This window comes from Eriocheir sinensis, chromosome 28 (genome assembly GCF_024679095.1).
Source record: "Eriocheir sinensis breed Jianghai 21 chromosome 28, ASM2467909v1, whole genome shotgun sequence".
In the NCBI taxonomy this organism is placed as follows: domain Eukaryota; kingdom Metazoa; phylum Arthropoda; class Malacostraca; order Decapoda; family Varunidae; genus Eriocheir; species Eriocheir sinensis.
The window spans coordinates 9661755-9670405 of NC_066536.1; the positions used below are offsets into that span (position 1 = coordinate 9661755).

An 8651-nucleotide genomic window follows, 5' to 3' on the forward strand; every position below is an offset into this window, starting at 1 on the left:
CAGTCTAGGAGTACAGGTGTGCATAACGTGACACCGAATGAGAAATATATTACTCGCCATTACACTAGAAAGGTACTCAAATAATAATTAAAGGGTCAAGAGTTTTACATAGATATGAAATGATTCGAATATTGAGGTTGTTTAGTCCAACTACTTTTCATCTTGAACTGCGTAGGTAAGGATTTATTGTCGTTGCATAATTGTAATATATTAAAATGGTGAATTAATAGATGCTCGTTACTCTCGTTATTTTACTTAAGCTACAATATACGGGTGGACTCAAGCTATTGCAAATAATGAAGCTGCATGTAGTGAATGAGGTCTCCCAAGGGTTCTCGAAAAAAAAAATAATGCAAATCAACCATAGCAGATTGACGACGATGCCAGCACGTGGTTCACTCCCACACTCGTTGACAAGGTTTCTCTGGACTCCTTGCTCGTTGCTTACTAATGCACTTCCTGCACAACCCTACATCCTGTCTTCCTTTCGCCACTTGGAAGTTGTACCACCTCCACAGATCCAATAGCTACTCATCCACTACACTAACTACAGACCTTCTCTAACACTACTTTGGCATTTCTCTATCAAGCCGCCCCTCCTCCCCTATGATCTACCCCAGTTAACAACTATTCAGCAGTTGTATAAGTCCCCCCCCCCAATTCTCTCTCTCTCTCTCTCTCTCTCTCTCTCTCTCTCTCTCTCTCTCTCTCTCTCTCACACACACGGTACCGTCTTCCCTTTGGTTCCTGAACAAAATTATCTCTTCACAAAACCATCCCCACACATTATCAGCAAACAAAAATGCAACCGTAATTTTTGACAAGGGAATAAATGCAATCGGCTAATATTCTTCTTCCCGGCACCAAAATATTTACACCAGCACAATCAGTCATGTTAATATACTTACTATATTTTTATCTTCCTCTCAAAACACATTTCTGACAGGAACAAAACTTTCATGCAAAAAATATCACAGCAAAAATCGGGATATTGTTAAAGACTAGAAAATTCAGAATTAAAAATTTTAAAAAATCCAATTAAATATAGCTACTACATAGTCCAATTAATGACATAAAATATACCAAAAAACTGTTTAAATTGTTTCACTTTATGATAAATAAGAAAAAAAAATCTTGAAAAGTTGAACACGCAGCCTAAGCTATTTATTACCAACGCACTGCTAATATATTATCGAATTTTGTTTACCTTGAGATTGTGTGGACATTTTCTCTCCATCAAAGACGAAGCTATCCCAAAAATAAATAAAATGAGATGAATATATAATAAACTAAGCAGTTGTGATTATCGCGGGAATAGGACGGATATACATTATACTCTCTCTCTCTCTCTCTCTTCCCCAGCATCCCCAACATTTCCAAATTCTACATTACCAAATCATCACACATTGCGAAATGGCTTGACATCGTTCATCACAATTCTATATAAAAATGGTATTGAGGTCAGGAGGCTGGCGGGGCTGAATTATCTGCTCAAATTACGGGTAAAAATTTTTGGGCGTTCATTTTTATTTATTTCGTGTGTTGCACGCGTGGTTTGGCGGCACTGTGTGTGTGTGTGTGTGTGTGTGTCATCCCTCCCCTGTTTGTTATATTAACGTGCGAGTTTCTCTCTCTCTCTCTCTCTCTCTCTCTCTCTCTCTCTCTCTCTCTCTCTCTCACACACACACACACACACACATACGCATCAAGGACCAAAGTCGTGGGGGGCAGCAAAAGGGAAACGACTCCTGAGGCGGAAAATCAACACGGTAACTTGAATAATGCAAATTCACGGGCACCAATAAGTGCGGGACAACACGAGAGAGGCGTGTTCGTATATTCTCCAAGGACTCATTTTCTTTCTCTTCAGGTGGATAAAAGTGCGTATAACGGAACAATATGCGCACGTACCCTAACATCCAACGAGTCTATGTTCCTGTATTCTGAAGTGACAACAGGCGACACACGAAGATACATTTTGAAGGCTGTCAGATGCACGTGCTTATATTACGAGCTTGTTTTTTACGAGTTTCGAATGACCAAATCAAACGAAAATATAATAAATAATTCTGCCGAAAAACGACAATGGCACACACCCATACGTGTATTTGTACGTCCCAGACGATTTGGGCCCTAGAGGCATGCAAGACTATGTACACCGGCAAATTAACACTTACCAATGAATGAGGCTGGCTTGGTGAAGGCGGGGGTCACATGTAGAAGACTTGATGAGTAAAAGGAAAATTACACACGGGAATATGTGGCAGATACTCATGTGCAACAAATGACAAAACAATCGAGAATGCCTTACTTTTAGCAGCCTGTGCCGGCAGTTGACGTCACATAGGTGGTAGGGATGCTAGTGTGGTGCGGTGGTAAACCCATCAAATCTATTACTGATTTGAGGTACCCAAATACCAGCCTCCGCACGTACGTATGACGAGTAGCAATAACGGATAATCATTTATCCTTCGAACTGGCGAGATACTAAACATAGCTGCTAAGCAAACCCGTCACTCATAACACCCACACAAATACACCCATTAATTTAGTTACAACTACTCGCGTCGCCCAGACATTCAAATAACTAACGCCCATGTACACCACGGAGCACAGAAGTGCCAGACATCCGTGCTGTGACGAACTACTGCTTACCTGTGTTTCTCCTCAGGATCACCAGTGCACAAACACGGGGATCCTGGGATTGTTCTTCGTCGCCTACACAGCGTTCAACCTGCACACTGCATCGTAAACGAGGCAATCAACAGTCAACAGGTACTTTCCACCCGCCTTGCCACCTTCCACCCCCGCAAGCCCGCGCGGCGCACGCTGACTGTCAGCTGGGCCGAGTGTCTACAGTCTGGTCAGGAAATTTGTCATAAATGAATTGATTCAACTGTGAATGTTATCTCGATACTTTAGAGTGTATGCAAGTCCGGCTGCGATTATAAAGCATCACTGCTAACCTCTTACTTCCAAAGGGCAACCCATCTTTGTCAAGAAATAATACATCATAATTTTTACAATAGGAACCTGACATGCGCGTTGCCATGGCAACTGCCCGGCTCATTCCTAAAGGGCAGCTGATCACGCAATAACTTTATACTAAGGGTATAGAATTTGTCTTACGAACTCTGATGCACTAAAGATATATGAATTGTCAGTATTGCAATGCCAGGGACAGCAACGCGGTTTGTGTTCGTTCCCTGTGTGCGGAAGGTACTGCTTTGCGCGGCGGCAGCTTTTCCCGTGAGGTGGAGCGCGGTCGGAACTCTGGGACTTCTATTACGATTTACGTTGTTTGCTGTGATCTTTTTAGGAAGGAAAATCAACCCCGGGGCTTGGGGCTGCCACGCGTCTGTGCGCGAGCAACTTCAACATCCCCGTTACATAGGTAATGTGAGCACAATTTGATGTTTGTGTTTCATGTTTTCATGACCATGTGTCACTAGGATCACTACGCTTAACAGCTCTATAGACTACGTATCTTAAGTGTTCATATGCTGGGCATCACCTGTCACAGTCACCCCTCTCCTGGATGGAAGTTAATCCATGATATCCTCCAGTCCTCCACTGCCTCCGCCAGCCATCTTCACTTTTGTACCTTGCTGGCACTATCACGTGTTTCAGCCCACATTCCCCCCCCCCCCCCCCCCTTTAACAGCAACCACGTATCCCCATGTACCACCAAGCATCATGCCCCAGCCTCCCCCTGTTCAGTGTACACCCTTCCGCGACCCCACTAGCCCTCACACTTCTTTGCACCATCCAAATCGACTCCATTAACACCACCTCCCCACGTTCTCCTCCGACAACCTCCACAACGCCTTACTTCCCACCCCCCCATTCTCCCCCTCTCCCCCGACCACCCTCGCCATTACCGCTCCCCCCACCGAAGCTACACATTAATTCATAACTTGATTCGAAGTTTTGGCCGCAAGATGCCACAAGTTAGGTTCCGCCACATTACGGCCTGTCTCGGCGGAGAGTTTGGTGTGAAATGCTTTAATGGGAATATAAAGGCAGATTAGTGTTGCTAATTAAACCTCGCCTGAGTGTTTGCGGGAAGGCAAAGGAGACATCTGTAACAGGCTTTGTGTCTTCGCTGCCGCGAATCCAAAATGTTAAGGCGGTGTCACACTAGCACTTTTTCCGTCGATTAATGCGATTTCCGTCGATTTTTCATCGGTCCGCATGAACTTATCGCATGAATTTGTCACTCGCCTGCGCCAGAACGGGCTGGGCCGACCATCAGGCCCTACCTGGAAGAAGCCTTGGGCCGACTATCAGGCCCCACCGGGAAGATGCCTACCGGCGCAATAGGCAACAACGTAAAAAAAAAAAAAAAAAAAAAAAAAAAAAAAAAAATCAGGATCGTTTCCGCCTGCAAATTTCCGCCTTTGTTTACATTTCCAAGACCAATACCGAGACTTTCCGCGTGGCTTCAACCTGTCTAAAACGCTCTCCTGCGGTGACAGCCTTCCTCATCCTGGTGTCACTTCTGGCAATAAGAGGTGTCACTAACTCCAGAAGTCTGTGGTACTGGCTCTTGTCCAACCTGATCCAATTCTTCAGAGTCTCATGATCCTCTAAACTCAGCTCTATTAACAGCCTGCGGTACACACTTTCTCTTTCCCGACGAGCCAACCATGAGCGCATCCATGCACGCTTTTTGGCTTGTTTAGCTCGTCTAAGTCTCACAATATACAGTATTAGGTTCAGAGCAGCGTATCTTTGCCGCAGCGTGGACTCCATGTTTGTTTACATTCCTTGGTCTGTGCCGACGGAAAGTTTCAGACGAAACACCGTTTGTGTGTGACAGGCCGCAGCCAAGATATCGACGATTTTCAGAAAAACGACGGAAAAAGTTGACGGAAAAAGTGCTAGTGTGACACCGCCTTTAAGTGCTGTTCTGCTGCGAGGTGGAAGTGGCTTTGTAGGATTTATTATTATTACTATTATTATTATTATTATTATTATTATTATTATTATTATTATTGGTACTACTACTACTACTAGTAGTACTACTAAAACTACTACTACTTTCTACTACAACTTGCTACTTTTAATACAGTCTCCATACGTTATAAATGGGTAGTGAGGGGCATATTTTCTCGAGCCATGTAATAGGACTCTAGCTGGCTGGCTGGCGTGGAAAGCGAGGAATAAGGAAGGCATTGATAATGGTTGTGTGAAGCGAACATGCGACCATTTTTCCTGCGTAGGCCTGACGGTGCCAGTGCCGCTACAACCCCGATTGCACGTCACCTCGCATATTACCTGCATTGTACCTGTATTGTTCAATCAAGGAATTTTTTTGTTCGTTTCCTGGACAGAGTGGAGACGAATAGGCAGTCTCCCTTGATCCGTGTCCCCTGTCTGGGGTTGTGTCCCTCCTCCAGGTTGTGTGTGTGGGCCTCCCGGGTGTACGTGGCTGTGAGGCCTTTTTCTAAGATCCGTCACCAGAGCTCCATGAGTCATTTAGGGATCGTGAGTTCAGGGCATGATCAGACCATGGTGAATTGTACACACCCACACCCACCCACACCCACACACACTTACACTGTGCATTGATTGGCGTGATAAGTTCACAACCAAGAGGCCCCGGTGTGGCTCAATTTCGAGTGGAGTGGAGACGAATAGATACTGGACAATCTCTTTTCATCTGTGCCTTATCAGCCCAGCCAGTGGATGGGCACTGGCAAAGCCGTCTCTATATAGAAAGGCTACGCCTGGGATTGATGACGTCACGAGCGGCGTCCGCAATGCCTCACTCACTAAAACTATTTTCTCCATTTTTCTATCCACATTTTTCAAACTGTCCACTAACATTATTATTATTATTATTATTATTATTATTATTATTATTATTATTATTATTATTATTATTATTATTATTACTATTATTATTATTATTATTATTATTATTATTATTATTATTATTATTATTATCATCATCATCATTATTATTTTGATATTATTATACATGATTGCATGTACTAGTATTACTATTTTATATTTCTTTTTTCATCTTGTAGCCTAGTAAATCAAGATCTCCATTAGGTTTAATTTGATTTCTATATTAGCTCCTTGTTTCTCTTATAATCCATCACTTACCTTCTTTGTCCAGATTAAGTATTTGTCAGGTAAATAAAAGTAATGATGAAAACTTACCATTTACTTTAATGGAAAAACTAAATAAATAAATAATAACCTGCTAATAAGCCAATGAAGTAGTCTAGTGAAATACATTATAAGTTTACTTTGTGCACTAGCTTATAATTTTACAGTAAGTAAAACCAGGCTATTATTTAGCATTTAGGAATACTATTCTATCATTTTGCATTAAAAAAACTAGGCTATTATTATTATGTGAACAAGTAAAAAAGTCGAGTGTAGCCTATATCAATGCATACCATCTATACCAGGGACACTGACCTTCTTTTTGCTGATTATACAGTTACGCTACAGAACGCTTAACTTAAGACCTTGCAATATAGTGACCGTTATTACTCAAATCACAGTAACCCTTGAAAAACCCACTCACTACCAAAGTAACCCCTTTCACACAACACGTTTTCTCATTCTCCCCGTACCGTTGAGCGCAGACTATTCTTTCTCCATACTGAGTATTAATCATTCTCCATTTTTGTCAACGCACTATAGTGGTTCCACGAGAGCTGGCGGGGATAATCCTTCAGAGATGGACTCGTAGACTTGGCATCATTACCTGGGTGACGGTTTCTGCGCTGCTCATTAGTTAATTCTTAACTTGTTCTAATTAACGTGCATAAAATTCCTTTCGCCCCTTCCCCCGCGCTCTAAAGGGGCCTGTCGGAGCCGAAGCACGACTCTTGTGACGAAAGGTCCCGTGAGCCGAAGGGAAAATTTAACAATCTGGGCGGCTCTCTCTCTCTCTCTCTCTCTCTCTCTCTCTCACACACACACACACACACACACACACAGACACACAAAGAATCCGTTGCAATCATCTCCCATTTGCACGAATACCATTCTATCAGGTGAAAGTGACAGGGCGAGGAAGAGGAGGAAGAGGATCGGAGAGGAGGGGAAGAAGGTGCCCCGTGGAGCTGTTGCCAAATGCTGGAAGGGTGAGTGACTAATCCACTTAGTTTTCTAGTTTTTATGTATTTTTTGTCCCCTTCAAATTATGGTTGCTTTCCCTCCCCTTTTTTTCCATCTGAATATATTCGTAAGGGCACTGCTCATCTGCCCCTTTTTTTAGTCTCCATTTCTTCCAAAACTCTGCCCCTAAAGTGGAGTCTGACATTTCCTTCCCCTTTATTAAAACTTCTGTTTGATTTTTTCCCTTCTTTTTTTTGACCGAAACTTTGGACAGAAAAAGTACGAGAAGTTGGTGTTGGTTTTTCCCCTTCATTGCAGGGACACACACTTGTCTCCCCCCCCCCCTCCCCGCTCTCTCTCTCTCTCTCTCTCTCTCTCTCTCTCTCTCTCTCTCTCACATCATACACACCCTTTATTGTCATTTGTTATCGATATTATTATTTTGTTCGGTTCTCTGCTCTTGAGCCTCGTTTCGGCCAACCAAAGACTAAGAGCTGAATTAATTATACATGAATCGCTCGCAGGTGCGGTGTTATAGATGCTTGTGGTTTTGCGTGTATGAACTATTTACAAACGCATTTGTGCACACACACACACACACACACACACACACACACACACATATACGCACACGGAACCTCCCGCCATGTAATCGCCACCCGCAGGTTAAGTGTTCAACCGGGGCCTGGCACAACCCCGGCGTCCCGTAACACGCGCCGCTGAGTTGTGATCTGCCTTTTTGTTTTTGTTTCACTCCTATGATGAGTCCTATCCTCGACGTTACGCTTAGCCTATAGTAATGTGTGCCATGACTGAATTCATGTAGGATGAGGAACAAGTTGATCAGTCACATAAGTTATATTTTTTTCTGAAAATATTTACAAATCATGTCACAAGCTGGCTATATCTTTGAAATATTTTATCCCATTTTCACCCAGTTTTTAGCTAATCAAGGAATTAATTAGGCATATCACTAAAATCTATAACCTTGCATAACTAACTAAATCAAACCATATATTTTTAGAGAACTGATCAAAGTCTAAGAATTATGGCAAATAAGCTATCTTATATCCAAAAAGTACGCTATATAACTGATATTTAAAATTCAATTTACTTTCGATTTTCTGACCGGTATAAAATATATCAGTAAACATCAAGAAATTTGTAGTATGCTCATTTGTAATGGCACAGCTATGCTGTATCTCAGCATCGTAAAGTATCTAAACTTTTTTTTATATTTATGTCTACTACCTTGCATTTTACTTTGTGAGATCAACCTAGTCAGAGCCGCCGCAAACTGAAAAGAACTAGCTTGCATGATTTGTTCCTAACTTACTGCTCCAAAAACTAATAATAACTCTGATAGTGATTATAATTATTATTATTATTATTATTATTATTATTATTATTATTATTATTATTATTATTATTATTATTATTATTATTATTATTATTATTAATATTACCATCATCTTCATCACCATCATCATCATCGTCATCTTAGAGCTCGTTTAAAACAGGGTTGGAAAAAATCATGATTTTTTTCTTAAAAAAATATAAAAATT

At 41.8% G+C, this 8651-nt stretch overlaps 1 protein-coding gene and 1 long non-coding RNA gene across 2 annotated transcripts in view; one reads left to right on the forward strand and one right to left on the reverse strand.

Annotated features, from left to right (window-relative positions):
• LOC127004491 (serine/threonine-protein phosphatase alpha-2 isoform-like) overlaps nt 1-2810 on the reverse strand; it is a 99385-nt gene extending 96575 nt beyond the window's left edge. The window contains exon 1 of the mRNA XM_050872267.1: nt 2656-2810. The gene's annotated coding sequence lies outside the window, so the exon portion shown is untranslated. The remainder of the gene's footprint in view (nt 1-2655) is intronic.
• Nucleotides 2811-3082: 272 nt separating this feature from the next.
• LOC127004492 (uncharacterized) overlaps nt 3083-8651 on the forward strand; it is a 109694-nt gene continuing 104125 nt past the window's right edge. Inside the window, exons 1-2 of the long non-coding RNA XR_007757851.1 lie at nt 3083-3394; nt 7023-7112. This is a non-coding gene — a long non-coding RNA (uncharacterized LOC127004492). The remainder of the gene's footprint in view (nt 3395-7022; nt 7113-8651) is intronic.